Raw genomic sequence first — 26,513 nt, 5'->3', positions numbered from 1 at the left:
ATTGCCAAAACGATTACTTAATGAATAAGTAATAAGATATACATAACGAAAACCTAGCAATGATTTTGATCGCGTGTTTCCAAAACTATTCCTTTTACCAGTTTAATTTCCTGTTTTATTGAACAAATAAATACTGTAGAGCGTGTTTATAAATTATTTAACCTCTGATTTCTTTTGCTGAATAAGTAGAAAATTGGGTAATAATTTATATTCATTATTTCATTTGCAAATTTTAATCTTTTAAGATATTTTTGAAACTTAAATAGGAGGCCGATATCGGTAATTAATGAATTAGAAAACAAAAAATGTGTTATGCTTTTGGATTAAAAGGTAATTTTTGAGTAATATATTATAGTTGTAATATTTCTATTTTAATGGTTTTTAATGTAAAGTCAAGTAGTTCATAAAAGTTCTAGTAAAGTTAATACTTCAATAGAATTAAAAAAAAAAAAAAAAAATGTAAATTGCAAATTGTAAATCTATTAATCTGAATAGATGAGTAATGAAAATAATGAATAATGAAGGTTTTTCTATCAATTTTGTTTTTTTAGTTATTAATAAGAAAGCTACAAGTTATTTTTAATGTCAATCTCTTCAAGGAAAATAAATATAACATAAAGTTAGGTTTTTGTTAGTTAAAAATTTAAATAAATAATGTTTCAAATCAAAAATTTAAATGAACTTGTGATTAATGAAGCGTGATTCATCTGATTTTTAACGAAATTCTGGGTAAAGCTAGGGAAACGTCGATGTAAAAATGTAAGAATTTGTGAACGGTAAATAATATATAGAATCGTTCAAACCAAATATTTAGTATTTTTTAATTCAAGAGACATCAAAGATTAGGAAATGGCAAATTTTGTTTCGCCGATATAAATTATAAGAGCCGAGAAAGTAAAATCGATCAAGAAAATGTCAATGTTTTTATTGTAATTTGTTTGGTGTGTTATGACCGAAACAAAATTTTTGATAATTTCGCAGCTACATATTCAGCAACATTTTTATTTCACTGCGTAGGGGGTTTTCTTTTAATTATGTGTTTACTTTAATTCTATTAAGTAAAATGTTAAATACATAAATAAAAAGCTGACAACATAGTTGTAGAGAAAGTCTTATAAAGGCGGGTTGTTTCTGGTGCACGGCTTACACAAAAAACTTAATTTAAAATATTTATCATTTTATTTAAATATAATATTTTTTCCTTTATTTAATTCAATGATTTTAAATAAAGCGCGCGCACATACCGTTCTTAATTCGCGCGGTTGTGGCGGTACTAGTGGCCACAGTCGGAACAAAATAAACTAATGTAATTTTTTAATTTTCATAGAAAGAATTTCGCTTGTACAGTCAGTAGACTGGTGTAGCGGCGAGGCTTAACACACTAGGTATCAAATAAACCGGGCGATCCAGTTTGAGACCCAGCAAGAGCGAGTTACTTTTTTACACTTTAAATATTATTTATTTATTTAATTCTACCGCTTACTTGTGACGTCACAACATAGGAGACGACTACAACAGATTTTTTTGGGAGGGTGCGATTTTGCAAATATTATTATTTTTTAATTGTTAACAAATGTGTCTAAGAAAGATATGACCTTAATTAGGCGAAACATAGAGATACTGAGGTTGATCTTACTATAAAATCTCACCTCCTTGATCTTTTATCTTGAAAATTTAATGACATCAATATTCCATATATAGAAGTAATTTGACCAAGTTTGGTCAAAATCAGTTCAGTAGTTCTGAAGATATAAGGTGATTTATAGGTCAACACCGAACACACACACGTACATACGAACATAAACATCCAGAAAATTTCCAACCGATTTTTTGGGTTCCTTCGGTGTGAAATTGTCAAGATCCGGTGAAAACCGGATATGATCAAATTGGATCGATTACAATACTTTCCCTTCCAAAGGTTATAACTCTGCTGTACTGCTAGACGGGAAAGTAAACCATAAATAGAAAGTTCCATTTCTTGTTTTGATTTCAATAACAAATAGTAAAAAAATAAATCAAATAATTATTGGATTTTTTTAATTTTATATGTTAACTTTATTTTCAGACATAATGTTGACGTTTAAATGGAAGTAGTTTCTACAGTAAAAAAAAAAAGTTTTACCACCTACGAAAAATTGTTCATAACAGTAAAATAAATATATATATAAAACATTAGGTTAATTTTTCTTTTTTTTAAATGGAAGTGGTTTAGTGGAATTTTTACAACCCGTTGCTTTTCACGTCGTAAACTAAGAATAACAGAAGAAATTTTAGGTAGAAACTGACTGCTGCTTTTCATATTTAATGCTTCCTTAATGTTCATAATAAAAATGGAGCTGTTTTACAATGTAAAGAACCATTCATGATGTAGAAAAACACTAATACGGATTTTACTTAAAATTAAATTAAAATATTTTGTTCTGTTCAAATTACTACGAATAAAAAAGATAAACAACGGAACATTTATTCCTTTAAAACCAGATTAATTCTAAATCCGACGACCATCCAAACGCTTTGTGATGCTTCCGGTCGCCAAACCGCCTCACCCCCGTTCATGGCCCTGATGGGCTTTAACGGGAAAATACGACCATCAACAAATTATGTGGTTTAATTCGGATATCCCATATCAGACATCCTACGGTAAGGGAAAAGTGAAGCGGTTTCTTTTAATTCCTTAATTAGCCGAATAAATTGGTGATATTGATATTTCAAGCCTAAGAAATTCTTGTGATTTTAGTGATACAAATGATGCATTTTTATGTAAGTTCGCCATAAAGTCTGGGTGAATAAAAAACATTATTTTTCTTAGAGAAACCAACCGTTACTAGTAAAAATTGATCTTTACTCGTTTATTCCGTAATCAAAGACAAAGTATGAAACAATGCAATAATAGTTGGAAACAAAGAATTATGTATTGATGTCATTTTTACTTATCGAGTAATAAATAAAATGAAAATTGGTATGAAACACATAAATTATTTTAAAATACGGAAACAACAGAAAAATATACAGGACGGTGAAATAATTAACATTACAGAAATTGGACGGGAAATAAATTGTCGTAATATTTGGTTGGTATAAACCGCAAAAGTAAAAGAAAAATTGACATGAATACAACTGAATAATAATGACATGAATACAATTAGAAATAATAATTTTAAAATTATATGTAATAAACAGATAAATTTGACGGTTTAAGAAAACACATTTAAAATTCTCTAATGTAATAAAGTAATTCACGAATAAAAAGGACATTATCAGAAAAATCATAAAAATTTATACAATACAGAAGTAAACAATGTTATTAAAGAAATAAATATCCTGGAAAAGTTTTAATAGAAGTGTAAAAACAAATTAACATACTACCAGGTAAATTTTTAATAGAATAATCTGTATAAATTTCTTTAACGAGTAAACATTGCTTATTTATATAAAATATATATATAAAACTAGTATAAACTAATAAATTATTCTTTTTGTGTGTAATAGCGTATATTACACGACTTATAATGTTACAAAAATTCAACAAAAGCGCACTGTTTATTTGTTTAGTTAGTTATTCAGTTTACTTTACAATATCATTATATAAATGCGAAAGTTTATAGATCTGTCCATTTATTTGTAAGTTTGCTACTGCATCACGCGAGAATCAAACGACAAATTGCTTTAAAATTTTCAGGATATATTCGTGTTATTCCAGAAAAAGTATTACAGTATAGATCCAGGCCCTATCCCTCTTAGGGGTTTAAATATTAAAGATAATCTAAAAAAAAAAAAACAAACATTAATCCTTTTACTTCATTATATTTATGCAACCGTAGCAACAAAAATATTCTTCTTCTTCTTCTTAAGCGCCTTCTCCTTACCGAAGGTTGGCGACCCCCATAGCCAGCTCCGAAACAGAGCCATGCCATAGGAAATCAAAAGGATATCCTTCAGGATCTTTAATGCAGTGATTTCCCGTTGCTTTCTGCATCCTAATGCCGTTGATCAATTTTGACTCTTCCGCCTTTTGGGGGCTTTTTCTGCTCCAAGGACCTGACCTTGGAGCAGAACAGGAGTTCCCTGACCTCTAGCGCTCATCCACCATCAAAGAGGGTGTTAGCACTTGGTAGAGACATCTAACAGAAACCTAATGATGTAAAATTACTAATTCTTTCTTTCATAATAAATATCTGTAAAATATTTAATTATCTCAGAACCATGAGGGTAACGAACGTGTCGGAAGTTCAGGGGGCTTCACCTCCTGATTAACAGTCGAGAGAGAGAAGTGAGCCGTGACCGGCTAGCGTAAATATATATATAATGTTAGTCACCTTAGTAAAATGATAACACATGATAAAGTTCGAAAATTACTGCAATGATAAAGTTAAAACCTAGTGTTGCATGTAAGAAAAAAGAAAATCTTTTTGCAATGATTTGATAAAATAAATGACTGTGAAAATGAGTAAAAATATTTGTTTCCCGGTGTATATAGCTAGAATAGAATGGGATATTTAAGGGAAACTATGGTGATCATATTTAAAAATAAGATATCGGGTTTTTCCAAATATTTTTTTTAGGGTCTGACTACTTCATCTACACCAAAAACCATACGCGCGTATATGTATTTATAATTCTAGCCGAGAGTAAAAAGGATTTAGAAGAAACAATGAACGGCATAGATGAAGTCCTACGCAAGAACTATCGCATGAAAATAAACAAGAACAAAACAAAAGTAATGAAATGTAGTAGAAATAACAAAGATGGACCACTGAATGTGAAAATAGGAGGAGAAAAGATTATGGAGGTAGAAGAATTTTGTTATTTGGGAAGTAGATTTACTAAAGGTAGACGAAGCAGAAGCGATATAAAATGCCGAATAGCACAAGCGAAACGGGCCTTCAGTAAGAAATATAATTTGTTTACATCAAAAATTAATTTAAATGTCAGGAAAAGATTTTTGAAAGTATATGTTTGGAGTGTCGCTTTATATGGAAGTGAAACTTGGACGATCGGAGTATCTGAGAAGAAAAGATTAGAAGCTTTTGAAATGCGGTGCTATAGGAGAATGTTAAAAATCAGATGGGTGGATAAAGTGACAAATGAAGAGGTATTGCGGCAAATAGGTGAAGAAAGAAGCATTTGGAAAAATATAGTTAAAAGAAGAGACAGACTTATAGGCTACATACTAAGGCATCCTGGAATAGTCGCTTTAATATTGGAAGGACAGGTAGAAGGAAAAAATTGTATAGGCAGGCCTCGTTTGGAATATGTAAAACAAATTGTTAGGGATGTAGGATGTAGAGGGTATACTGAAATGAAACGAGTAGCACTAGATAGGGAATCTTGGAGAGCTGCATCAAACCAGTCAAATGACTGAAGACAAAAAAAAAAGTATGTATGTATGTGTGTCGTACTGCTTTTGGCCTTATATCAAAGAATTTACCAAACCGATTTTCTTCAAATTTGGCTCAAATATTTCTATATATGGGTCGTTATTTATATTTTTTTTTTTCAAAATTTATTTAGGGAGTGGGGGAATATTGCGAAAAAATCAATTTAGATTTTCCTCATAGACATTTTAGAGAAAATTTTTAAAAAACAAATTTGTTTAGCTTAACCTATATATATGATTATTTTTAATAAAACTTTTCTTAAAATGTTATTACCGATCTCTAAAAAATATATATTCTATTTTTTGTTTTTTGGCTTTAACTCTTCCAGTTTTTATTATTAATAGAAGGGTAGTCATGTAATGCTTTTCCAGCTTTTATATATAAATATTTCATTAATTAAAACATATTTCATAAAAAATAGTTCAAAAAACAAAATTATAAAAGTCGGTGTTTTTGGATACTGGAAAAACATTTAATCCAAAAAATGTTTTAAAATTTAGCATACCTTCTACTACAAAGTTTGAAAAATATTTTTACTAAATAATATCTAATTTATTAAAATTATAATACTCGTGCAAATACATTTCCTAGTAAATAGAATATGGTGATAAATGAAAAACATATTAAACCTGTTTAATTTGTAATTTTAGAGATAAGTTGATTTATTATTTGAAATCCACTGATAATGTTTTGAAATCCTTCTCACCTAGATAAAGATTAAATTAGAGGAAAAAATGAAAAGATAATCTAAAACAACTGCGAAAATAAAAATAATATAAAAATGAGAATAAAGTAGTATTTCACTATATGCGTAAGTACGTTTTTTCTTATTCTGAAATAAAACGGAGTAATTTTAAACAATAAAACATTGAAACATAATTAAAACATACCTTCATGGTGAAGTGTTGGCGTCTCGGATTCTCATTCGAAAGGTTTTGTGTTTGAATTGAGGGTAGGTTTGGCGTTTCTCATAATTTACAAAAAATTATCTCTCCATCATCATCATCATCTGTAACTGCAAGTAAAATCCTAATATTCCATACAGCTTCTTGAAAGAACAAATAAGTAAATTGTTTAAAAAAGATAATAAAAACAGAAAAAAATTCACTGAAAAGTAAAAAAAAAATTGTTTTTCAATTCTTCTTTATATATCGACCTTTAGAAGTCTATGCTTCTAAAAAAAAATTGATTAATTTTTAAGTTTAGTTTTTTCTGGACTAAGACTACCTATTTAATTAAAAATTGTTTTAACCTTTGTAATATTTAAAATATATACGAGTATATCGTACAAAATTATACAAAAACCTGCCCCTATGAAAAAAACGATAAATCTTGATAAAACTTGAAGAAAACGCTGCATGATAAAAAGAAAGAAAAGGAATACTATAAGATACTAAATGATGTCCATTAAAGAAATACGAATTATCTTTTCCAAAAAATTTGACGAAACATATTTTAAATAACAAAATGACAAGATTTGAAACTACAGTGTAAATTACCATCTAATCGTGATTTTAAATATTATAATTTGTTCACTTAAAGGACGTCCACTTACATTATTCGAAACAATTTAACAAAATAACGTCAAACCACTTATAAGTAAGAAAAATGATGAAAAATTAACTTGGTAAAAATGGGTTACTAGTTAAAACGAATACAAAAATAGATTTTATATATTTTAAAATAATAAACAAAATATTAAAATATGTTACAATGTACATTATTAAAAAAAAGGTGACAACACAGTTTATTTAATTTTTTAAACTTCCAGGATCATCGTTAGGTATTACTTTAGAGGATGAGATGAATAACAATTTTTGTAGCGTATTAAAATGCCATGCCTGACCGGGATTCGAACACGGGACCTCCGTATGAAAGGCCGAGACGTTACCACTCGTGCCACGAAGGCCGGTTGGTAACACAGTTGTAGGCCATCACACAGCCTATAACTATGGGTTGTTGTAGGGGAAAGCGAAAACAAATTTCTCTTGTACAGTCGAACAGACTTGTGTAGCCACCTGGCTTAACGCACCAGGTAACGAGACAACCGGGCGATCGAGTTCGAGATTCATCCAGACCTAATATTATTTATAGCTTCTTGAAAGAACAAATAGACTGTTTAAAAAAGATAATAGAAACTGACACGAAAAAATTCACCGAAAAGTAAAACAAAAATTGTTTTTCAATTCCTCTTTAAATATTTTTACACTTTAAATATTATTCATTTATTTAATTCTACCGCTCAGTGACATCACAAGATAGCAGACGACTAAAAGAACCTTTTTTTGGGGTAGAGGTGTGATTTTTCAAAATATTTTTGTACAAATATTGTAATTTTTTATTTGTTAACAAAAATGCCTAAGAAAAATATGATCTTAATTATGCAAAATCTGGAGATACTGAGGGTGGCCTTGCTCTATATTCTCAACCCCTTGACGTTTTAAGTTGAAAAACGAATGGCATTAATCCTCCATATATATAAGTAATCTGATCAAGTTTGGTGAAAATCGGTAGTTCCGGAGATATAAGGTGAGTTGGAAGCCAACACCGAACACACACACATACGCGCGCGCGCGCGCATGTACATTAACATCTTGGAAATTTCCATCCGGTTTTTTGAGTTTCTTAGGTGTCAAAATGTCAAGGTCCGGTGTATGCCACATATGCCAAAATTGAATAGATTACAATACTTTCCCTTCTAGAATAGCGCTATCTAGACGGGAAAGTAATAAAGAATCTCTAAATATCTTTCGAACAGTTAAACATGGAAAGATTAAATTTAAGGTATGTTTCTACCTTGAAATGATATACTTTCCTGTATGAGACCATCCCTTGTCAAGCTCAAGCAGCTTTCCACTGGGCGGAAATTCAGCAATTTTTATCAATATAAAATGTTATATTTTGTTAAATTTGTTTAACAACGTACAATACAATTTTTTGTCTTACTTGTTGACGCCAGCTTAATTACGTATTTAATAATATTTTAAGTATTATTAAGGATATAATTATATTTTTCATTGAATTTTTGTATCGCTAATTTGTATTCAGATTATATTAATACGGGAAACTGCTGATAAAGAAATATGTATTAGCGCTGTATGGAATCAATTAATCAACAATTATTGTAATAAATGAATTACATTCATGGCTTTTAGCTGATCTGCTGTGTTCTTATATCCCATAGTAATTTTTCAAGCTTGCTGGAATTTTCCGTCTCCGACGGAAAGGGTTCACTAGAAGGGGTAATGAAGGTGAAAAATTTAGATTTTTTTGTCATTTGAAGGAATACGATGGGCAACGTGAATAATTTTGATTTATAAAGAACACCAATAGATTTTGCTACAAGATTAATGTTAATTAATCGTATTTGATTAATGTTTTCACTATCAGCTGATTGTATACCGAATTAAACTCGTCGATGTTTTTTATGTAAAAAATATTTTTTTATCACTTTTTAAAATAATTTGTCATAATTCTATCTTTTCATAAAAGTTTTTAGTTCCCTTCCCATGGATGCTTTTGGCGTGGTGGTATCATACATAAAAATAATATGTTTTTAGGCGTTTGACAAATTAAACAATAAATTTAACAGTTGAAAATCTTTAAGAATTTTCCTTATTTTATTAACGCTTTGTATTAGAACGATAATACATATTGTAAGTATTACTATATTTGACTAATAATAACTATTATAATACTTATCACTATTATAATAATAATAGTGTTATTATAGCAGTGAATTTATATTAAATTCCTACACAAAATGGAAAATATGAAATCTATCGATATGTTGTCCGCATTATACGGAATAAATACTGGAGTAATTATTTTCATAGAACCACATCAATCTATAATGCTGCCCAAATCATAATGAGAACATGAAATAACCAAAGAGCCAACATGCCAACATTTTCTATATATATATATATATATATATATATTTATTTTAGCAAGAATAAATGTATAGCAGAATAAATGTAAAGATAAATTTTAATCTTGCTTTGATAGATGTTTTTTCACAATTCTTAACATCTAAAGATGACATTAACCTGAATTCTTTTTTACTAGTGACTCCAAAAACAATTTTATTTTCTACCTATTCTAGTTCAAAATTAGGACAAATCAAAATAATAATGTTTTTTTCACAGGATCAAACATTATTTACTGTTAAATTATTTAGCATATATCAGTGTGTGTGTGTGTGTGTGTGTGTGTTTGTGTGTGTATATATATATATAAATATATTTTACTTAAAAATAATATATTTATTAATTTCTTGGGTTTACCTATCAAATATACAATTTTATAAATTGAATACACAACGTTTCACTTAGAATTCTTTAAGGTTCCATATGTGACTGTACACATTCTACACACATCATACAAAATTCTCTTACATACTAAGAAGTTAACTGATCTAACCATCAGAGAATATATTTTTTTATCTCCACCCTTGTTGTAATAGATCCCCCAACTCATACCAGCCTCATCTTATCTTTGGATAATTATCCCTTTATATAACCTTATTGCTATCTCCTTTCTATTGAAACCTTTACAATTCACATACTATTCTCAAAAATTACAAAAATTATTTTCCTTAAAACTAAATTTATAATATAAATACGATTTTTTAAATTAAATGTATGTTGCTTAGTCCAGCTACGTCCGTTATACTGTTGACAGCGTTTGTATTTTTCTTGATGTATATAATTTCTAGTGATCCTTTTATATTTATTTTGTTCTTAGTCTAATATTTTGGTGCTGTTGAAATCAAAAAGTGTTCGTTCTATTGTATGTTTTGTGAACGCGTCACTTCCTTTTTTCTATATTTATGGGTTTCTATTCTTTTTTTAAGGTATTAAAATGTTTGTTCAATGTACAACGCGTGACAACCTTTACAAGGAATGCTACATACTACGTTGGCTTGTTGATTTTTTTCCATCGGCGATTTTAATTTAGAATACATACTATTCAGATTGTTGTAATTTTTATGGACTATTGCGAAATCCTTTTGTAGCAATTTTTTAATATTTTTTAACAGATCTGCGACGTATGGTAATGCAACATAATTCTCACTTTTATTATTTTTATTAGGATGGTTACCATGTTAATTTGAACCAATTTCTGTTTCGGTTCCGTCTGGCAACTGATGAGCTGTGTGTCTGCGGGGAGGCCCAATTAAATGAACACCTGGTATTTGACTGCCCTACTCTTGGGGGCCGGAAACCGGGCCACCCTGGAACTTAGATGTCAAGGGGAAAATTGGCCACTCACAAGCGACGAGTCAATGTGGCGAGAGCCGCATTTTCAGACTGTGTGGGAGTTCCTTGATGCGGTTGCTATATTCAACTGATATCAGTAGTTTACTTAAGGGAAAGACACGTACCGCACTGCTGTCGGAAGCTAACCTAGAGATATATGGCTGACCACCAGCCAATTAAGGCTTCAAGCGCTTTAATATCGTGGACAGGTACTTGCAGGCATTCAGCGACCTAGGCGTGGCAGCGAATTCCTATCTAGACGAAGTAAATTTTAGTTTATGGATGTCATATACATTTTTATCGTTGATGGGGTGCGCCTACCCATTTTAGTAAAAATATGACAAGTAAGAAGTGGGGACACGTAAGCCGGTAGTGTATGGCACCGCGCTTAGTCTGCTCACGCTGTTAGATAAGCTCTAGGAGCTATTTAGAACACTGGTCGCTAAATTGTTTCCAGGCTCAGCAACCGTTTGTGGCACAGACATTCGGTCTTATGCTTTAGGGCGACTGAATGGATGGGTGGCGGGTGAAATGCCAAGCAAACCAATTTATTAGGATGGTTGGCTGATATATTATTATAGTGTTTATGAATTGTATTTTTAAATATTTTATTTATGATATTTTTCGGACAATTATTTCTTATTAACAAATCTTTTGCTTTTTTTAAATACTCTCCACGGGGTTTGTAAATTTTATTACAAAATTCTTGACTATATCTTCAGGCAGATACCTAAACTTCCAATCAACACAACCAATATCACATAAAAAATCAGTAGTCAAAAATCTTGCAGAGTAAGCAAACGCTAGGGCCACAGAGCTCCCTTCGCTCGATATTCCCGTCTAACCAGGAATCCCACAATATACGTTACCATCATGGTTGTGAAAATAATACTGGTAAATAACAATTAGAGTACTAGGGTTTAATAGAAACCTAAAAAAGAAAGTAAATTATCAAAGACAGAATAGAAGAAACTATGGTACGACCTTCAACGAGGAAAACTTAACAACTTATTTCTGTTGCCAAGGTGAAATTAATATGTGTTTAATTATTAATTTTTTTCTTTAATGAATATCTTTAATTGACAGCTTCAAGAAGCTAGGGTCTCAATTTATGGCTTAAAACCTTCCCTGAGATAACACGAATATATGCTGCAGATTTAAAAAGATCGGTCGGTTGGTTCTCGTGTGATGCGAGAACAGAAAAACGGACAAGTTTTCGGTTTTATATATAAGATGTAAAATGTAGAATAAAAGAATTACAAATATTGAATTACAATATATCATAATGTACGCAATTTTAAAAAAGTAATTAGGATGTTGTGAAGTAAAAAAATAATTAGATGAAGAATAATTTGACTTCAAAAAAAACTATAAATACAAGTGAGAGGATCTTACAATAGGATTGAGAAATTTTGAGAAGGATTTAATAATATTAAGGGGGAATAAGAGTTAAAGAATTAAAGAGTACATTGTTTAAATATAAAGAAAATAAGTATATTTTTAATGTGTATCAAGTAACTTTGATTTGAGAAGAAGATCAAGAAACGTAAGTACAATTATAAAAAAAAATGAGATAAAGATTTAATCCACCCGCTATTTTTCATCTTATTTATTGAAGAGATAATATTGAAAAGAAAAGTCTGATAACGGAATAACAGTAGATAAGATTAAGATGTTAAAGTCAGTGATGATATTTTTTCTTTTAGTAAAAACAGACGAGTTAAAAGAAATATTGAAGAGAAATTTTATTTAAAAATAAACAAGGGTGAGTAAATGTTAATGAAACGTGAGAAAAAGAAAGAAAGTGGAGTATTAAATATTACGAGTGATGAAAATTATAAATTTCAAGACAAAGAAATTTATATGAAATAAAAAAAGATTGAACGATGTAAGGGAAATATTAAAAAGCAGTAAGTGAACGGTAATAGAGTCTTTGTTAAGAAAAGGAATCGATTGCTATCAAAACCTAAAAAATATTTGGCATAAAATGTAGAAAAATATGGATACAAGATATCAGAGGGCTTTAGAATACAGTGCTACAGAAAAATTTGAAAATTGGCTATGAAATTTTTAAATAAAGCGATGAAGCAAAATTATAAAATATCTAGAGCGTAATACTCCAGTCTTAGGATCTATAAATACAAATTATTTTTGTTTTAATCATTTTACTCAGATAAATATATATAGAAATTAATCACTACATAAAATTATCATTAATTTACAATATAATTTGAATAAAAAAAATTAAAGATGCTAGATATAGATCTTTCTTAAAGCCATTTGTCACGTAAAATAATAGATAAATTGAAGAGCTTTTGACTAATAATTATACGCAATAATTATACTTATATTTTTAAAAAAAGTCGAATGAAGTTAAAAGTAGCATTAATATATTAAACTATTAAAAAAACTGACAACACAGTTGTATGAATTTCATTTAAAATATTTATAATTTTATTTAAAGATAATAATTTTTAGTTTAATTTAATGATTCTAACTAAAGCGCGCGCTTTAGTGGTCATTGTTTTGCCTGCAGTATGCCCGCCACGTGAGGACTGCACACAGGAACCTTGCTGTCTGTCGTATAGATCGCACGGATATGCACCCGGAGGTGGAGGATGTAAGGTGGTCCTAGTTGCGTTAGCACCGTGAATATGTACACAGCTGCGCTGTGGTATCTGCAAGGGAAAGCCTCATCCGGCAGGAGTGAGAGGCTCCTCTCTTCGATGATCGGGTGGTAACTCTCTTGCAGTGCCGTTGGAGGGAAAATAAGACTGCAGTCCCGGCGGGGGAATCCTTTTGGAGTTCCTCGTAATAGGTGAGGCGTTAAGACCGGAGTCCCGGTGAGGGGAACCATTCGGGATCCCCATTTGAGGCATGGCAAGCGAGGATGACCGAGTCCTGGCTGCCTGGGCGGGGCGTTATGCCCTTCCGAAGTAGTTTGAGGCGATGGCACCCCTTGGAACTGAGCTTATGCTTAATCGCGAATTCGGCTCGAAGGGGCGGGGAATCGACGGAGAAAAAACAAAAACTAAAGCGCGCGCGCATACAATATTTAATTCGCGCGGGTGTGGCGGAAATAGCGGCGATGGTCAACACTAACTAAACTAATTTCATAATTTACATTAGTTCGGAACAACAAATTTCGCTTGTACGGTCGACAGATTGGTGTAGCCACGTGGCTTAACGCATCAGGTAACGAGTCAACCGAGCGATCGAGTCGGAGACTCAACCAGAACGAGTTACTTTTTTACACTTTAAATATTATTCGTTTATTTAATTCTACCGCTCACCTGTGATGTCATAACATAGCAGTAGTTTAGAGAATTTTTTGGGAAGAAGATGCAATTTTTCAAAATTTTTTCCAAGCATTGTTATTTTTTTAATGGTAAACAAATGTGCCTAAGAAAAATATGACCTTATAAACGAGAAATCTTGAGATAGTGAGGGTAACCATGCTCTACAGCCGACTCTTTTGACCTTTTAAGTTGATAGTTGAATGGCATAAGTGCCCCATAAATAGACTGACCAAGTTTGGTCAAAATCGTACATATAAGGCGATTTAAAGATAAACACTGAATAAACACATATGCGCGCACGTACATCGAACCCAATAAATATGAAGCTGCCAAACTTGGATGGACTGTTGATATGTCGGGAGATGTTGCCATTATGGATGTAAGTCATAGTATACAATGGAATTTCAAGTTTAGAGGTAGTGGCGTGGTGTCTGTTGAAACCGAAACAACTCTATTCGTGGGTGTGTACATTTCGCCCAACATTGCGATCGCGGACTTTACTAACTTCATCGACACTTTACAAGGTGTGATTACCAATTCAACCAAGAGGATCGTAATGTTGGGTGATTTTAACAGCAAAATGGCGGCGGCTGGCAGTCGACACACCATCAGGAGGGGACAGATCCTTGCCGATCTCCTGGAAACTGCCGGCTGCATATGCATTAATGACGATACGCCCACGTACGTAGCGAGAGGTCATCGGTCGGTGCTTGACCTCACCATCCTGGACTGTAGGTGGAGGAGGAATCAGTACCAGTGGATGGTTGTCTCAGAAGATATAGCGAGCGATCACCGCGCCACTATCTTGGATCTGAAAGACGTAGATTTCAGGCGTGAAGTGCACTCCCCCCCCGAGATTCTCATCAGTACAAATAGAGCAAATCGTCAACAGGACTGCAAGTAGACTGTCTGATAGACATCAACAATCACCTGAGGCTTTATCTAATATAATAAAGCAGGAAATGGACAGAATGGCAGCTAACAATACAAGGAGGCGCTCCGTATATTGGTGGACTGCTGAAATTGAAGCAATGAGACAAGAGCTCCAGTCCCTTAGGAGAAGGAAACAACGTATTCTTAGAAATAACAGAGAAGGGTACCAGGAAATAGCCAATAGATACCTCGAGGCAAGAAGAACGCTCAATAAGGCTATTAAGAGACGTAAAAAGGATTGCTGGATCAGGCTCTGCGAAGAGCTTGACAGCAATCCCTGGAGCCAGGCATTTGGTTAACTGGCATTTCTCCCACCACCACCCCATTCGGTCGCCCTAGAGCATAGACCAAATGTTCCGTGCCAAGAACGGCTACTGTGCCTCATAACGGTTTAGCGACCCAAATCCTAACAGCTCCTAATGAGCTACCTAACGTGCGTGAGCGAATCAAGCAGGGCGCCATACAGCACCCCCTGAAGTGTCCCAATCGCTCACTTGTCAACATAAACTAGATCGGGAAGGCGCACCCCTTGTAATAATTTAAAACTATAAAAGTCTATAAAATAAAAGACAGCAATTTTGGCTGCCACGCCTCGGTCGCTGTATGCCAGCTAGTACCTGTCCACCATTTAACAGCGCTTGGAGCTGATTTGGCTGATGGCCAGCCCTATTACCAAGGTTGGTTTCCAGCAACAAAGCTATTAGGAGTCCAAATGCAATTACATTAAAAATCCCTTAAATTTACCGATGACGGTTGAACATAGCAACCTCATCGAGGAACTCCCACACGGTCCGACAGTGCGGCTCTCGCCACACTGCCTCGCCGCTTGTGAGCGGCCAGGTTTCCCCCTGACCTCTAAGTTCCAGGGTGGCACGGTCTCTGGCCCCCCCAAGGGCAGGGCAGTCGTACATCATATGTACATTTGACTGGACCTCCCCGCAGACACACAACTCATCAGCCACCAGGCGAAACCGAAACAGATATTGGTTTAGATTCACATGGTTGGTGAGCACCTGGGCACCCGACGCCCTTAAGAAAGAACTCAAGGCATACCATCCCCCCAAATCCTGTATAAAATTATACAAGGATCTACCCTTAGTCGTGGTGTGCCATTCAAGCTGCCATGCCTCCATCGCGAGGCTTTGAAGCCTTTTCCGCAGACGGGAGATGGGCAACTGGACGAAATTTTGCTCCGGTGCATTGTGATCACCGTTCCGATCCGGTTCTGGCCCGGCTCGAAACCGCATCCCAAATGCCTCGGCCTCCCGACCTCTACGCAACTTCCACATGACTGCCCGAATTTTCACCACTAAATCGATTGGGAGAGCCTTTCCCAATACAGTAGTAGCCTCGTAGGAGGTTGTTTTAAATACACCAGTGCATACAATCATGGCTCTGCGCTGGGCAATCCTTAAATTTTGAAGTAGTGCTCTATTCCTTTCCAACCTATGCGCCCAAACCGGCGCCGCGTATGCGATCATACTCTCGAAGACGCCTCGGTACACCAAGTACATTTGGCGGCCCGACAGCCCGTAGTCTTTCCGAGCAATCCGTCTAAGCTTGTTGTGCATCACAGAGACGGCGTCCGCCGCAACTTGTTTAATATGGTTACTAAACAGCAACTTATCATCAAACAAAACACCTAGGTACTTATGAACCCTTACTCGGCTGATTACACAGCCTTTATATTTAATGTGGGGGTTTCGACTGCATGATAATTTGTCTGCGCCCTTTAGAAGCATAAACTTCGTTTTGGGCACAGAAATTTTTAAATTTTGAATGTCCATCCAGCCTTCGGCGGTTGACAAAGCCGCCTGCGCTCTGCTTTCTAGCTGTGGTCGTGAATCTCCACGAACTAAAAGGAGACAGTCATCGAAGAAAGCCTGGGCCGTGACTCCTTCTGGGAAAGTCAATCCCAGAAATCCGTCAAACACCAGGTTCCACAGCAGGGGACCGAGTACGGAACCCTGCGGGCTTCCCCTGGTGACGGATTTTTCCACAACTAGGTGCGCATCTTTAAACAGAGCCGTTCGGTTAGACAAATAGTCTCTTACCACGGCCTGTGTGGCTTCGGGAACATTGCGGCGTGATGCTGTCACTAGACATAAAAAACGCGTTCGGGGCTATTGGTTGGGGTCATATTAGTGACGCAATTGCGGCTAGGGGCCTCAGCCCGTACCTGCGTAGGCAAATTGAATGTTACTTGTCCAACAGAGGATGTCTGGTGGAAGCACAGGAAGAAACAGTACATTTTCAAATGCACGGTGGAGTTCCGCAGGGCTCTGTTTTGGGGCCGTTATTGTGGCTGGTGATTATAGATGAACTCCTTCAGAAGAAGTTTCCTGTCGGCGTTCAGGTGCTGGCTTATGCAGATGACCTTGCAGTCCTCGTAGAGGGAAGGACGGTCTTGGAGGTGCGGGAGAGGGTGTATGCGGCCATCGACACTATACAGGAGTGGTTGAGGTCCAGGGGTCTGCAACTGTCTACGGAAAAATGCCGGTGTATTGCCTTTACGGGTAGAAGAGTGCTAGAACCGTTCAATATTTCCATCAACGGTCATGCTATAGAAGAAGCGAATAACATCAAGTACTTAGGAGTTATCCTCCAGAAAAACGGTAGATACACCGAGCACATAGTCAATGTATGCAACAAGGCACAAAGGATGATAAAAAGTCTAAATATCATTATGTCATCGCAGAATGCCCCTCGGGCCTCAAAGCGCCGTTTACTGGCGACCACCGTCGTGTCTTCGCTTATGTATGCCGTTCCGGCCTGGTGGCGCTCTATCGCCATCAGGCGCAACAAAGAGAGACTGGCGAGGACGCACAGGTGTGTGCTCCTAGGTGTTGTGTCCGCATACAGGACAGTGTCCTATGCCGCCCTGTGCGTGTTATCGGGTACACCTCCTATTGACCTAATCGCAAAAAAGAGGGTGGAGAGGGCACAAGGCAAGCCAGAACAAGAGGTCAGGGATGCCGTTTATAATATCTGGCAGGAAAGATGGTCGCAGGAAGCTGTGGGTCGATGGACGAGAACCCTCATCCCCAACATCAAGCCATGGTTGTCGAGAAGATTTGGTGAGGTTGATCATCACCTATCGCAGTTTTTTACAGGACATGGTTCCTTCAATAACTACCTGCACAAAATAGGCAAGAGAGAAGAGCCAATTTGCAACTACTGCAACGAGATAGATGATGCTGAGCACACCTTTTTTGAGTGCAATAGGTGGGACACACTTAGACATAGTAAGGCACTCACAGGTATAACTCTAGAGACAACAATAGACTACATGCTAAGAAGCGAGTCAAACTGGAATAATTTTGCTAGTTTTGTTAGACAAGTTGTTCTACAGAAATACTCCGATGAGAGAAGACAAGGTGTTGGCTAGAATAGGACTGGGTGGACAGCCTTGCTGGTGAGGTCCAGCATGCTGCGGTGTGTTGGCAGTGATGAGCCACCAAGGACTCCACGGGTAACAGTCAGGCAAGAGCACACTGAATACTGAAGGGACCCGGTACCGCGTCGCGGCGAACTGGGTCTGGCGTGGTGTATTAGTATTGCCCTTTTGGGTCCCCAAGGGGCCAATATTGATAAAGAACTCTCAAAAAGAGCTAACCGGTAGGCCGACCTGCCTTGCCGGTATATAGCCGGTAGGTGGGGAGGCCTATTTTAGTTTAAAGACACTCCCCTGGGCGGCGTAATACCAACAAGTCGGTCCGGCCCAGGGGAGCTGAGAGAAAAAAAAAAAAATATCCGGAAAATTTCCATCCGGTTTTTTGGGTTCCTTAGGTGTCAAAACCCAAAATAGGTACAAGACCCAAGATGTAAAACCACATATGCCCAAATTGGATCGATTGCAATACTTTCCCTTCTAAAGCTGTAGCTCTATTATAGCGGTTCCTAGACGGGAAATTAAAATGCAATCCTGAACACAAACAGAAAAACACATATCTTTACTATGCATAACACTCTTATCATATTTATTCATTAGTCCTGAATACCTATCATATCAATGTTACACAGCTAACTTCTTGTAAACGTCAGTTAATACATCAATAACGTCAAATAGAATATTGCAAATAAAATTCTACAAAACTTATAAACAACTAAATAATCAAACATCAAAACAAACAGATTGATGATACCTGGGTGAAAACCAAATTTCAAATTTTAATTTTTGTATTAATCCTAATTTGAAAATAAAAACACGGTTCACTTGTACCATTGATAACACAGTTCCCCGACTTTCCTGTCCGGGAACTGCCGGACAGCAAAGTCCGGCCTACAACAGTGGGTTTTTCTGATGCACGGCTTATACACATAATTTTAAATATTTATCATTTTATTTATATGTAATAATTTTTCGTTTATTTAATGCAATGATTTAAACTAAAGCGCGCGCGCATACCGTATTTAATTCGCACAGTTGCGGCGGTACTAGTGACGACAATCGGCAATAAATAAAGTAATGTAATTTCACAACTTACGTAAAACAAATGTCGCTTGTACTGTCTGCAGACGTTTTAGTTCTGTTTTTCTATCTGCCCAGTACTTCTTGATTCTTTCTGATAGCTCTTTCTTTTGTACTTCAAAAAGTTCAGATTGTTGGACTTGCCCTTTTGGCGCTTCTAGGAACCTTTTATTTTCCTAGCTTTTATTTTGTATTAGAATTTAAACAGTGTAATTATTTATAGTGATTTATTGTATTTTCTTTTTCTACTTCCTTTGTTATTTTTAATTTGTTTTCTATGTTAAGTTATACGAAAATCTATATTCGAACTCCATGTTAAAGCTTAACCTTTTTGTTATTTTAGCTATTTTGCTATTTTTATTATTCTATGTTACATTTAAATAAACTTATAAACTTAAGGTAACAAAATTGTTTTTTTATAACTAAAATTGCAAATCTGTGTATTTTGTGGCAATAAATAAATAATAAACATATATATATATATATATATATATATATATATAATACACAATTAATATTACTATGTGGAAAATTCTTTAAACGTTTTTCGTATGTTCGTTGTTTATTATATGAGAGTAAATGTAAATCAAAGTCATAAAAGATTTATAATTTTAGGGAATTTCAATTATTAAAGGAATATGGTTTGATACGAAGAAAAAATATTTGAAACAGTGGGTGGAATATTGGAAATGAATGAACCGTTCGATTTATGTGTGTCTGTGCGCGCGCGCGTGTATATATATATATATATATATATAGATAATATACTATTTCAATAATTTTCACAAGCAAGTAGCTCGTAACTCAGATGTTGAGGAAATTAAGTAATAATGGAATAAAAAGTACGCTGATTAAGAATAATAAAATACAGTGACTGGTTTAGGATATTTTGTTGAGATTTTTCATATATAATAAAAGGATAGATTCCTGGGACGTCAACCTGGATTTAGGAGGCTACCGTCAAGGATGTTTGATTACTATTGGCTTTTGCTACTTATCAAAAAGTTGTCCATCAGGTGGAATCCTTATTAATTAGGTAAAAATGAAATAAATGTTCAGTGTTTGAAAATAATAAATAAAATACAGTGATTGGTTTGTGTTTTGAATGAATTAATATGTAAGGCAAATACGCGAAAACTTAAGCTTATAAGCTACAAATCTGGTGAAGATATTTCCTGAACACCGAAGGGATATTCGTCGACATTTGAGTGCATTAATGGTCGAGATGCAGTTTTTAAGAAGGAATAACTATACGGAAGGTGCAAGTGAATTCGAAATAACAGTGGTGTTATAATTTTGTATCATTTATTCGCATAAATGTGAAGTGGTGAATTATAGTGTTTTTTTTTTCAATAAAACAATTTTCTACGATGTAATTTTACACTTTCATCACTCACTTACGCCTTCGTATACCTTTACATATAGTAATAATAAATAATTTACACTGGCTATACTCGTTCAGTAATATTTATTTAATTGTAATATTTATTTTTATCAGTAATATATATTTTTTTGACATCAAGTTCTACCAGCATTCCGGAAAATATATCATATTGAAACAATTCGCTTATGGACAACTACAAGTCAATTTAATAAATGTTATTAATGTTTAATAGTACTGAGAAACAAATTTTATAATAATTTAAAATAAATTTAAAAAAATTTGACGTGGACAACACACGACTTCCTTGTACGCCTATTAAATTACATATACACATTTTTTTTTTTAAATGAACAATACATAACATTTTATTTCATTAATAACTTCTGATATTTTTTCTTTTTTTTTTATTGTTATTATTGAATTATTATTTATTGTAAATATTTTTTACAATCACAGGTTAATAATTCAATATATTTAAATTAAAAAAAAAGTTAAAAATAAAATGAAGTCGGATTTGAACCGATGTGCCTTCCCCTTGTAAGATCCAAGTATTTCATTAATTAAAATTTTATTTGGCTGTATGTCTGGAACCAATGAAAATAAGTAACAATTATGATATATCGTTGAAAAGCTCTCAATGAAGGCTTATTACTGCAGTTAAGGAAAAGTCCAAAATCCAAATTTTCTGGATTTTGGGATTTTTTGGACACTTTTGGTCCAGTAGATTAAAAGAGGAGGTGTACAACTAGATGTTATAACAGTTCTAAATCCAAAATTTCCGTATCCTATGGCTAATCGTTTTTGAGTTATGCGAGATACATATGTACGTACGTGCAGAAATCACGCCGAAAGTAGTCAAAATGAATTCAGGGTTGGTCAAAATGGATATTCCCGTTGAAATTTGAAATTTTCGCGATCACAATACTTCTTTTATTTCGTACAAGGAAGTAATAAATAAATTTTATTATTAACTAATTTAATAACATCCCTGACCATTGTCATGTAAAACATATTTTATGAAGAATTGGATTGATCGTTACAAAATTCTGCGTTTACTTAGAATCAGTTAATTCAGTAACGGAAGGAAATGAGAAGATAAAATATTAGTTTGATAAAGTTTGAATAAATAAGAAAGTATTTAAAAATATAATACCTAACAAATATATTGAAATTAAAATTACCAATAGTACAACGTTATAAGGAGGAAAAATAACAAAATAATATACTACTTAAACTTTAAATTACTGTATTCATATGAAATACGTAAATATGAGTATATATTTTTCTTTAACTTCTATCTGAAGGAAGAAAGCAGACAGTCGTGTGTAAAAAGAGTTATCGTTTTAAACGTGCATTATGCATCATTATTGTAGCAACGGTTAAATGTATCTATAAAATATTTATTCGATTGTCATCCCGGTGTAATATGTTCTCGGAAGAAAATTTAATATTATTGCACAAAATAACCACCCTAACTAGAATATAGATATTCTTCAATACAGAAACGTTAAGTTATGTTTATCGTCGTACTTTTTCACACGCCAGAACTACTATTACATAACGATGCCCTATATTTTCTTTCCTTCATACATTGTAAAATGTTGAACTCGATAGGGTTTCAGAGTTACCTTAAATTTATATAGAAATTATCTAATATTTATATATATATATATATACAAGACACACGTCAGGACCCGACACACGTTGTCCTGACGTGGCATTGTTCTGTAATAAATGCACAACATATAAATTAAAGTAACTTATTTAAGTTAAAATTAGCAGGAATTTGGATGAAATTTCATTAATATGACTATTACCAGTTTGTGATGGTTGTATTATTGTAATGGGTTTATTGATTAATTTTGTTAATATTTATTTATTGATTAACCATACTACGTTAATATTTATTTTCACTAAATATTGAGATATCTGACGAAAATTGAATTAAAAAATCAAAACGTCGTAAAATTAATAATTAGTGTAATTAATAAATTTTCCCTCCTCTATGAATCATGAGACCTTGCCGTTGGTGAGGGGGCTTGAGTGCTCAGGGATACAGAGTAGCTGGACCGAAGGTGCAACCATATCGGAGAGGTATCTGTTGAGAGCCAGACTAAGGAATGATTCCTGAAAGAGGGCAGCAGCTCTTTCAGTAGTTGTTAGGGGCGTGAGTCAGGACGACTTAAACGGCCGTATCAACATCACTCAGTCCTCTGAGTACTGCGCAGCTGAAAGCAATGGAAAACTACAGCTGCTTTTTTTCCAAGAAAATGTGGCTCTCTGCATTTTCACATAGCAATAATGGAGGCGCCTTCCTTGGTAAAATATTCCGGAGGTAAAATAGTCCCCCGTTCGGATCTCCGGGTGGGGACTACTAAGGAAGGGGTCACCAGAAAATTAAAAAATAACATTCTACGAGTCGGAGCGTGGAATGTTAGAAGCTTGAAAAAGGTTGGTAGGCTAGAAAATTTAAAAAGGGAAATGGGTAGGACAAATGTGGATGTAGTAGGAAAAACAAATTGTTGGGGATGTAGGATGTAGAGGGTATACTGAAATGAAACGACTAGCACTAGGTAGGGAATCTTGGAGAGCTGCATCAAACCAGTCAAATGACTGAACACAAAAAAAAAAAAAAATAAATAAATTTTCATCCACGTTACTTCTTATTTTAACTTAGATCATTTTAAAAAAGTACCTCCTGCATTTTTTTTTTTAATTTAATAATTTTGAAGTTTCATAACCATGTGATAGCTTAATTAAACAATTAATAAAAAAATTAAAGCACTGTAAAAAAAGCAACGTAGATAAAATTTTAGTAGAAATTTTTATCATTTTTCTCATTCTTTATTTTAACATCTATTTTACCAAATTTTAGATAACTGTAAATTAAAAACCATTTTAGAAATTTTTTTTATAAAATTAATCAGCTACAAAAATTATAACTTCAATTTTTTAAATATACTTTAAACTATATTTATTTTACAAACTGAAATTTTTATTTTCAAAGAGCCGTTCAATACTTATAAGTTGCATAGAATCAAATGAGAACTGACAATTTAAATATGTAGGTTAAGTTGGTTGTTATTGAATGCACAATGAATGATGTGTATACATCATTAAAATTCATGAAAAATCATGTAAAATACTCACTTCAATACTGTATCTTACAAATTTGCACAATGTATACTTTTTTATTATACTTTAAAACGTTATTTCAATAAATAATAATATAATATTCTCAATAAGCGCGCAATTCTAGCACGCTCGGCAATGCTTAGCTATTGCTAGATTTGAGTATACATACAGATTAAATTAACACAATTGAAAGTTTCATAAAACCTTAACAAAAACTGAACATTAGGAACTTCACAAAATTTAACCTTTCACAGAATGTAAATAAATCCAAATGGCAAAACAACAGCATTACCATCGGATAAAATTTAACCTTTCACTTTATAAAAGTCAGAATGTAAATAAATCCAATTGTCAGAACAGCACTACCTATCGGATTTAATTCAAACTACTCTCTAAACACAGTAGACGAAAAAGCAACAAAATAAAAAAATTTCCTAGAATCCGATCGCAGCACCAACTACCGGTTCTGACTGATATGCCAAAAATTAAAAAAAAATCTAAAACGCGATCGCAGCGCTGCCTACTGGATCCAATTGTGAACCTTAATCATCCCAAGTTCAACAACACATAAATAAATAAATTAATTAAAAAAAAAAAAACATTTACTATCGGATCAAATTCTGAATCTAAACCATTCTCGAATCAACTTAATCACACACAAAATTTCATCAGTCAGTCCAGCCGTTTAGGAGAAGTTCAGTTTCATACACAAGCACAGAAGAAATATATATATAAAATGAATGTTTGTTTGTTTGTCCCGTTTGTGTTCTTATACCACTCATTCGATTGCGATGAAACATTGGTGAGTTGTTGTGCGCACGCCCGCAAAGATTCTGAATTAGTTTGGACCCGCTAGGTGACGTTGGGGTTGAGATATTTTGGAAAATTTTATTTATGGTCCGAGTGGGCTCATATTCAGAATATATATTAGTTACGTGAAAAGAAATATTTTCGTATAAATGGAAAAAGAGAAGTAGGTTAACGGGAAAAGGGTGAAAGGGGAGAAGAGAAAAGGTGGGTTTTTTCCTTTTTCCTTTTAAGGGAAAAAGGAAAAAAGGGAAAAGTTAAATTTTGTGAAGTTCCGTAATGTTCAGTTTTTAATGTTTTATCAAACATTCATTTGTATTCATTTCATCTATACATATACTCAAATCTAGCAATGGCGAAGCATTCCCGGGTCAACTAATAATATATATATTTTTTCCGAATAGTTCACCTTGGAACATGTTAGATCATTTATTTGCGGTGGTTACTTTTTTTTTAACCCACCGGGTTGGTCTAGTGGTGAACGCGTCTTCCCAAATCAGCTGATTTGGAAGTCGAGAATTCCAGCGTTCAAGTCCTAGTAAAGCCAGTTATTTTTACATGGATTTGAATACTAGATCGTGGATACCGGTGTTCTTTGGTGGTTGGGTTTCAATTAACCGCACATCTCAGGAATGGTCTAACTGAGAATCTACAAGACTACACTTCATTTACACTCATACATATCATCCTCATTCATCCTCTGAAGTATTATCTAAACGGTAGTTACCGGAGGCTAAACAGGAAAAAAAAAGAAGGTTGTGTCTTTTTTGTTCTGTTTTTCTATATGCCCAGTACCTCTTCACTCTTTCTGATATCTCTTTCCTTCTTCAGAAAGTTCAGCTCTGTTTGGCGCTTCCTGAGATCTTTTATTTTTATCATTCAATATACTGTTTCTATTATAATTTCTTCAGTTATCTTCAATCTTTCAAGTCTTCTTGGACTTGTGTGAACCGTTTGCCTTTAATTTGTTTACTTTGGAAGAAATAAGAAATTTATTTAGTCTATCTACTGTTGTTATTCATTATAAATAAATCGGAGTAAAGGGCAATTCGTCTTTTCCTAATCGTGTGTAACAGTTATTCAATTTTAGTATAAATTTTGTAATTTGAAATTAAGTTTACCTAATTATTTTAAAATGTAGGACCTAAACTTATTCCTTTCTTTTTCTTTTAGATTTTCTAGTCGACCTTTGTCACACAGTATTAGGGTTTTTGCCGCATAGTATGCTTCCGGCTTTATCAGACTTTATCAAAAAATATATCATTCCAATTTCAATTCAATTCATTCCCATAAGATTTCCAAATGTATAATTATTATGGTATAAAGGTGTAACGTTACATAAGTACTAAAACACTAATCTATTAAGATTTACATTAATATTGAAAACTTGTTCGGCTCAATGCACATGAATTCCGAGTCAATGTAAATCGATACATTACACTTCTCATGGTGATATTACATTATAAAACTCAGTTTTTTATATTTTACAATTTATGTGGCTACTTTCAATATGAATCTTCATAACTGCACTTCATTTTACTTTACCACCGAGTGATTTGAAATTTTTTTCTTGTAATGCGTTTACAGTATGTTTTAACAGTAAATTGTCGTATGATACAGTATAATGGTATTATAATAATAATATATTATTATCAGTAATTATTTAAAAAAATACTTTTAACTATTTATGTTTGTTACAAGATTTATGTAAATAACTAATAAATAATATTGTTTTCTGATCATTACTTAATAACATAATCAGATCATGTCATGAACAGATACATATGCTACTCAATGGATATAAGAAAAGGAATTGCTGCAGCATATACCTGGAAGGATAAAGGG

General features: G+C 33.6%; 1 long non-coding RNA gene across 1 annotated transcript in view; it reads right to left on the bottom strand.

The window, feature by feature from the left end:
• Positions 1-26,513, bottom strand: part of LOC142325832 (uncharacterized) — a 213,254-nt gene that overhangs the window by 101,226 nt on the left and 85,515 nt on the right. Inside the window, exon 2 of the long non-coding RNA XR_012756599.1 lies at positions 6,269-6,393. This is a non-coding gene — a long non-coding RNA (uncharacterized LOC142325832). The remainder of the gene's footprint in view (positions 1-6,268; positions 6,394-26,513) is intronic.

The sequence above is a fragment of the Lycorma delicatula genome, chromosome 5 (assembly GCF_047948215.1).
Source record: "Lycorma delicatula isolate Av1 chromosome 5, ASM4794821v1, whole genome shotgun sequence".
Classification (NCBI taxonomy): domain Eukaryota; kingdom Metazoa; phylum Arthropoda; class Insecta; order Hemiptera; family Fulgoridae; genus Lycorma; species Lycorma delicatula.
This window is presented reverse-complemented; position numbering and strand designations above follow the sequence as displayed.